Here is an 8636-nt window from a genome sequence, read left to right as displayed (position 1 = left end):
CTCACATCAACTTTGATGTGTTCACCATCACATTTGTATAGTATATGATTGTGTGAAGTGTTTGACAGTCATAATAATAACAATAATAAATAAAGGGTATCCATAATTAATAAAACTTAATAACAAATCTAACATTGTTCAAAGTTTATTAGATACAGGGGCAGGCTCAAATTATTGATCTTACGCGCTCTCTCCTCTGGCTGTTCTAGACCTCTCCTTCTATTCTCCTACTAGAAAGTACCTTCTTCCTCATTTCAAAAATGGACATTCAGCTGCCAGTTAAATAAATTTTTAAACAGCCACTTTTTTAATGCAAACTGACTGGACACCATTATTGTTTAAATCTTTCCACACGGTATCATCTCTCTTCTATTCTCATTACAGACTGCTTAGAACAGCCACTGCAGTAGCAGTAGCATTCCTTCCCTTAATTAGATTTATATGGCTTTGTGATTAACATTCAAATCATTCTGTTTGTATTTAATGAATGAGGCCCAATGAATATATGATTGTTTTTTACTTGTAGCAGATCTAGACAGGTGGTGCTGGGGGAGGTGGAAGGTTTCTGACATGTTACAGTAAAAACTGGACTAAACTATTTAAATGTTGATTAGCAAGCTCATAAGCTGCAGATTCAACAGAGACCAATCATCTTGTGCCATGTAGTGAATGATGTTATAGTTAGCAGATTGAATTATGACTCTATCAATTCGCAATTTCAAATCAGCAGCAAAATCTGAAATGAACTGCTCCATGAATGTTGTTTCTTATGCTCAAAAAGCATTATAAAAGCTTATTGTTAACATATTTTTAACACATTTTTTTAACATGCTTATGACTGCGCATGCGCATTGGCTGGTCTAGCCCCAGGTTTCTATGGAAACCTGAGTTTCTAAGTGACGCAATGACTTTACCAATCAGCAATTGGCTCTTTCATTTAGAAGGTGGGACTATGCCACAATATTGCATGTAGCAATTTCTTCCATTCATAAGTACAGGAGTGAACTGTTTTTGTATTTCTATAGTCTTTGCTAATGCACAGACTTGGGCTCCATAAGGGGTCCCTCTGCATTCCTACATTTTTCTATTCTTTTTCTGTGTTGGCCCTGCATCATACAGGTTAGCGTCCTCGCCTGGGCAGCCAGGGGCAATCATGTGTGACAGAGGGCCACTCATTAAATAATGTAGAATGGAGAGTTCAAGGCGCTGTCATAGCGCGTTTCATAGATGAGTGCTCTGTGTACTATACTGCTCCCATACCACATCCCCCCATGCCAACAGAGCACCAATTACTTCCAGTTTGGTTCAGAAAAAAGAAAATGCATAAGCAGCATATGCTACTTCCAAATCAGTCACATTTTTAATAATGTTATGTGAAAGAATCATCATTTATTTTTTAAATTGTAAGTATGTATGCATCAGGGTATGAGTTTATTGAATTGCCTTTCATTCATAAAAATTGTAATATAGTCATTTTAACTGTAAATACAGTAAAATATAATAAAATATAATTGTTTAATATAATGCAATACAATACAATATATATTAAATATAGAAGATTTTATTTGAAAAAAGATGTAATTATATTTAAATATAATTATACATAGAATTATTTCGATTTTATCTATTTGCTTTTTTTATGGGGGGCGCTAGATCCACACATTATCTCACTAGAACAGTCATTACGTATTATTAAAGAGTTGATTGTTTTGTGGATTTTGAAACTTCATTTAGTATTTCTTAATTTCACTGGGATGGGACAGCATTTTGATTGCAAGTCAAATGTATATTTGCTAACCATTCAGCAACATTTTAACATTATGTCATTAGGTAAGTCTCATAGCACGCACTTTAACACATTTATGCTTTCATATTTCTGTAAAATATACATTCCACACAGATAATGGTCACCATTTATTCATCCTTGCAGAGTAACTGAGAATAAATAATTTAATGTCAACTTTGAATGTGTAGATTCATAATTTAGAGTATACTGAAGTTTGCCTTTCAATGCTTCTGAAATGTAAAACACTAGGATGATGCCCAAGTCCTTCTGTGAAAATAGTCTTAAAGAAATGAAGCTCAGATGTTATTGCTAACAGCAGCATGCACAATGCAATCTCAGCACTGCCTCAGGGGATGCTATAGCGTGTGCTACTTCTTTAAGGCTATACAGGTGCTGGTCATATAATTAGAATATCATCAAAAAATTTATTTATTTGACTAATTCCATTCAAAAAGTGAAACTTGTATATTATATTCATTCATTACACACAGACTGATATATTTCAAATGTTTATTTCTTTTAATTTTGATGATTATAACTGACAACTAAGGAAAATCCCAAATTCAGTATCTCAGCAAATTAGAATACTGTGAAAAGGTTCAGTATTGAAGACACCTGGTGCCACACTCTAATCAGCTAATTAACTCAAAACACCTGCAAATGCCTTTTAATGGTCTCTCAGTCTAGTTCTGTAGGCTACACAATCACGGGGAAGACTGCTGACTTGACAGTTGTCCAAAAGACGACCATTGACACCTTGCACAAGGAGGGCAAGACACAAAAGGTCATTGCAAAAGAGGCTGGCAGTTCACACAGCTCTGTGTCCAAGCACATTAACAGAGAGGCGAAGGGAAGGAAAAGATGTGATAGAAAAAAGTGTACAAGCAATAGGGATAACCGCACCCTGGAGAGGATTGTGAAACAAAACCCATTCAAAAATGTGGGGGAGATTCACAAAGAGTGGACTGCAGCTGGAGTCAGTGCTTCAAGAACCACTACACACAGACATATGAAAGACATGGGTTTCAGCTGTCGCATTCCTTGTGTCAAGCCACTCTTGAACAACAGACAGCGTCAGAAGCGTCTTGCCTGGGCTAAAGACAAAAAGGACTGGACTGCTGCTGAGTTATGTTCTCTGATGTAAATTTTGCATTTCCTTTGGAAATCAGGGTCCCAGAGTCTGGAGGAAGAGAGGAGAGGCACACAATCCACGTTGCTTGAGGTCCAGTGTAAAGTTTCCACAGTCAGTGATGGTTTGGGGTGTCATGTCATCTGCTGGTGTTGGTCCATTGTGTTTTCTGAGGTCCAAGGTCAATGCAGCAGTATACCAGGAAGTTTTAGAGCACTTCATGCTTCCTGCTACTGACCAACTTTATGGAGATGCAGATTTCATTTTCCAACAGTACTTGGCCCCAGCACACAGTGCCAAAGCTTCTAGTTCCTGGTTTAAGGACCATGGTATCCCTGTTCTTAATTGGGCAGCAAACTCGCCTGACCTTAACCCCATAGAAAATCTATGGGGTATTGTGAAGAGGAAGATGCGATATGCCAGACCCAAGAATGCAGAAGAGCTGAAGGCCACTATTAGAGCAACCTGGGCTCTCATAACACCTGAGCAGTGCCTCAGACTGATCAAATCCATGCCACGCCGCATTGCTGCAGTAATTCAGGCTAAAAGAGCCCCAACTAAGTATTGAGTGCTGTACATGCTCATACTTTTTAGTTGGCCAAGATTTCTAAAAATCCTTTCTTTGTATTGGTCTTGAGTTATATTCTTATTTTCTGAGATACTGAATTTGGGATTTTCCTTAGTTGTCAGTTATAATCATCAAAATTAAAAAGAAATAAACATTTGAAATATAGCACACTGTAAACCCTAATAAGTTCACAGAACTCAAAAAATATTTTGTAACAGATTACACAAAAAAATGTAAGTGATGTTTTCAAATGTTTTAAGTTTAAATGAAATAAAAATTACATTTCCAGTTGCCTTAAATTATCTAAATATTATCTTATAAATATTGATATTTCTCAACTTATAATTAGGGAGTAATTCACTAAAAATGTTCACTATTTTTCAACCCTTATAATGTGGGAAATACACTCAAATGTAACTACTAATGTAGTTATCAAAAAAACTCAAAATATTTGCATATAAATATTTAAAAATCATGCAGTATACAGGTTATAACCTTTGAATTTTGCCTTCCATCCTCAACCTAACCACAGGCTCTACTCTTCACCAAAACGGTAACACTACAAAACTAACATAATAGAAACATATGTAAATCCTAACATAACACAACTTTTAAGTACTAACTTATGTCTCTCTATGTAATTCTTGTGTAAAAACACACAAAATAGCACCTAATTTCTACATTTATTTTTTTTGTTTTGCTGATGCAATGCATGCTGGAAACTTGAAAATGCAATAATTTTAAGTTCACCTCACTACAACAGCATTTTGAGTTTACAGAACTTATTTCAATTAAGTCCAATGAACTTTCATTATTATTTGAGTGAAATTAACTTTAATTTTTTAATTAATTTCACTGTTCGGTTTTACAGTGCACTCTGTGTGTAATGAATGAATATAATAAACAAGTTTCACTTTTTGAATGGAATTAGTGAAATAAATAAACTTTTTGATGATATTCTAATTATATGACCAGCACCTGTAGTTTTCTCATTTCACTGTCAAGGTGGAGCAACAATTGGAAGAGAGTACTGCTGAGCAGGCTGGATAAAGTTGGAATTAACAACTTTAAATTATTTTTAATGTGTCAGTCATTTGTCTGTAAAAAATATAATAAAGGCACACTTTACTTAATAAGCAGAGCATGAGTTTTGTTTCACTGAATAAACAAAAGTGAAATGAAATATGGCATGAGACAATAAAGGATTCAAAGCAGGTTCTTGTGAAATGCCTGTTTTGTGTTGTCGGAACAAGCATTTAACGATAATGATGCTATGATTAATGTAGGGATGGTTGATCTGAAACTCACGTAGAGATCAGGTCTGTAGATAATTATCTATTTGGTTTTGTTGTGGGGTTGAAAATACCCTTTCACAAGCTAGCACATGCCCCTAGCATGAACTCTCACATCTACTGGAACTTTATCGTTACTGAAACTCGTTATTTACTCAGCGACCAAACCACACCATTTGAACAAAGATTTAAAGGAACAGTTCACCCAAACTGCATAAAGTGACTAAACGGCTAACCAAATTTCCTCCCAAAAACAAGTCTGTGGTTGCATCTCATCTTCCTGGTTTAGTAGTCTGGAAGTTAAAAATTCTTGGGGCTGTCCTGTAACATTTCATAGTGTGCTCTTAGAATGTTTTGTACTTCTATAATGTCTAACTCTATTTTATTTTGTATACCCCTGGCATTTTTTGTATTTAACAAAGTCAGAAATCAGAAAAGGAGTGCATACTTCATTATGCCACTGTAGTTTTTAACAGCTCCAGTGAAAATGCACATAAACAAATGAGACCAGAAGGACACGTGTCATGGCGATACAAATCAGGGTGATACAACTGTCCTTATATCATGAAGGAGAAAAAAATGCTCTTTAATTATTTTTTTAAAATAGTAATTTTGCATGATCTTTTATTAATATTAAAAAAACAAACAAACAACAACAACAACAAAAAACAGATTCACTGCATATTAATATTCTAAAAAACATTTACCTCCCAAAAAGGTTATGTTGAGCAAACAAATAAAATGTTACAATTAACATGAAAAAATATACAACACGAATTAATATCATAGTAAGGACTCTTGCAGACCATCTTGACTGGTCAACAAGTCTATTAAAAATTCAGATAATTTGACTTTATGACAATGCAAGTTTAGATCAAGTTATAAAATCCATGTAGACTTATTTATTAAAGATGGATTTATGTTATATATATATATATATATATATATATATATATATATATATATATATATATATATATATATATATATATACATAGTATTTAAGATGTGTACACTCGCATCTATTCAGAGCTTAATAAATCACATGAAGTACTTTTTACTTCATGGTGAAACCACCAATGCTTGACTAAACCAGTGAGAATGTAAGAAACAGTAATAAACTGACTTAATTGGAGGTAAAAACTTTTACAAGCCTGGAAATTTCTTATTTGCTTTCTGATTTGCATCATATTCAAGGATTCCCAAGAGATTGTTAAATTAGAAATAGAAAGAGTGAGGCACTGCCAGGAGGTAAGTTTTGCTGGTTAGCATTACCCCATTAGACCCTGCTGATGTCATAATTACACCATCTGCCTGAAGACAATGAGTTTTTCCATTCATGACCGTTCAAAAGTAGATAAAATAAAAAACACAACAAGCAACATATTTATCTCTAATATTTCAATATATTATTGTTAATGCTTTACTAGTCACGAATTTGCTTTTTAAGTGCTCTTAAAAGCATGAACTTTTTAATTTTCTCCATGTCTGCTTCCTTCTCAACATTAAGGTTAGTGGTTGATCAACATTAGTTTAGTTTTTCAGTGGATGTCAAACTTTCTTAGCTTGTATCATTTGCTCCTTCCTCAATTTTAAATTGAATATTTGGTTACATCCTCAATGAAAGCACAATTAAACCAAAATCAAACAGGCTGAACTGGTAAACAGATTGAAAAACACATTAAAGTGTTGCACCCCTCTAACAAAGTATAAATAAACAGGCAGGACAAATCACCTTATTAAAACATTTAAAGCTTATCGTATTGTTCAGTCAAATTAGCCATAATTTATCTAAATGGATATGATCCTTTAATGTGTTTGTATAAAGAAGAAGAAACAAAACACAGACTGGTAATAGGTTAGGGCCTCTAAAATTCCTTGCAGGGTATAGCCCTTGATGTCAATTAAAATTTCTAATTATTTGTTATTTGATAATTAGCAAATGGCTGTTATGCAAGGCTACTTACAGCATATTCACTGCAAAGAAAGTCCCTCTGGAGCTACCTTGGTTGGTTAAGTGCCTTGCTTATAGCACAGTGATGACAGGGTGTGAATAAATGACATTTTAGTAAGACTTTACAGCGAGGTTACATTTGCTAACACTGCTTAAAGGAATAATTCACCCAAAATGAACATTTACTGAAAATGTACTCACCCCCAGGCCATCCGAGATGTCGATGAGTTTGTTTCTACATGGGAACAGGTTTGGAGAAATTCTGCATTGCATCCTTTCTCAGCAATGGATGCTCTTCATTGAATGGGTCCAAACAGCTGATAAAAACATCACAATAATCCATTAGTAGTTTTCAAAACCATACGAAACTTTAATACAAAGAGTAGTCTACATTCTCGACGATTCAAAAGAGTTTCTTTTCTTTATCATGGATACTCTTATATGTCATTGACCCTAACATGTGCATCTATCTGGTTTATTTTCATATTAGGAATCATCTTTATTATTCACATAACACCTTAGTTGGCCGACATGAACACAGTGGATGGCAATCTCACTAAAGCGGCAGCTCATCGAGTTCTGAATCGACTTGGAGTCCATGCATCGAGTGTGATAATTAACTTAATGAAGAGCGGATGCATTAGGAAGTCACACTTAGTGCTCAAGTAACACTGATGCCTTGAATATTCATGAATATTGAATATTCACTCACAGATTCATAATGCATTGCACCACTGAATACCAATAGCTGCATTTCCCGCCAAACACAATGCTCACATGCAAATCGTGCTCATTGAGTTCATTATTTTTGGTTCGCTCTTCTCACAGACATAAATTTCTGCCTTGATGAAAGGCACAAAGCAAGACATATCATTTTCTAAAACAAGTCACATAACCAATATCTATTCAGAGAAAATTGTATTGCTTAGATCAGGGGTTTTCAAACTTTTTATGGTGATATAAATAAAAAAATTAATTTGAGCACAGTTATAGAGATTATTGAGATCCTCAAAGGAGTTTATGTTCAAGATCTTCTTCTCAGAAGACAAGCAGGATACTTACAGTAAGAAGTCTCCATTGGCTCTCATTTTATTTCATTAGTATCAAGGGAAAACAACTGACAGATTACAGAAATTTCATTTTCTTGTGTAGTTAAACCACATGCTATTTGTATTATTAAAAAGGCATTTCACTGGATTATAAAAAGGTCAAAATGTAGCACAACAACAATGCCTTTTTAAATTTAGCTTGTTGTTAGCTCGCATATGCTAACATCCCTTACCAAAAAGTAGTATACTTCAAGTTTATTTTATTAAGTATACTTAAGTATAGTTCAAGTATATTTAGACTTTTTGTAAGTATAAGTCAAGTATACTTAAATGTCATTTTAAGTATATTTCTGAGAAGTACATAAAAAGTAAACTAAAAGCATACTTTCCTATTTTTTAGTTTAAAAGAAGTATACTAATAGCACACTTGAATAAACTTCTTTTTCGTAAGGGATGCCATAAACAGTAGCTTGGATACATGCTCTCAGGCCTGATGTTGCTAATATTATTATTATAATAATATTGCTAATTTTTAATTTACAACTGGTAAATAAGTAGTCAAACTCTTTCTTCTTTATATTATGGAGTTAGCATTGCTAGAAAAATGATTAAGTAGTTTTAAACAAGCTAGTACGCTAATCTGTCATGAGAAGTAGCCATGATTGTTAAATGCACAATATTCCAATAATCCAGCCTCTCTGAGCTGGGAACTTGAAAAATTGTATCTTTTTTGCACAAACACAATATAATACAAAATCATCCAGAAACACATCAAAATGCTTTGTCATTCTACTCCTTCGTGTTTTTATTATTACATATTAAACGTTATTTTAAAAAAGAAACTACTAAACTTCTCAG

Source organism: Cyprinus carpio, chromosome B21, assembly GCF_018340385.1.
Source record: "Cyprinus carpio isolate SPL01 chromosome B21, ASM1834038v1, whole genome shotgun sequence".
NCBI lineage: Eukaryota > Metazoa > Chordata > Actinopteri > Cypriniformes > Cyprinidae > Cyprinus > Cyprinus carpio.
The sequence above is the reverse complement of the archived record's forward strand: the minus strand, read 5'-3'. Positions refer to the sequence as shown.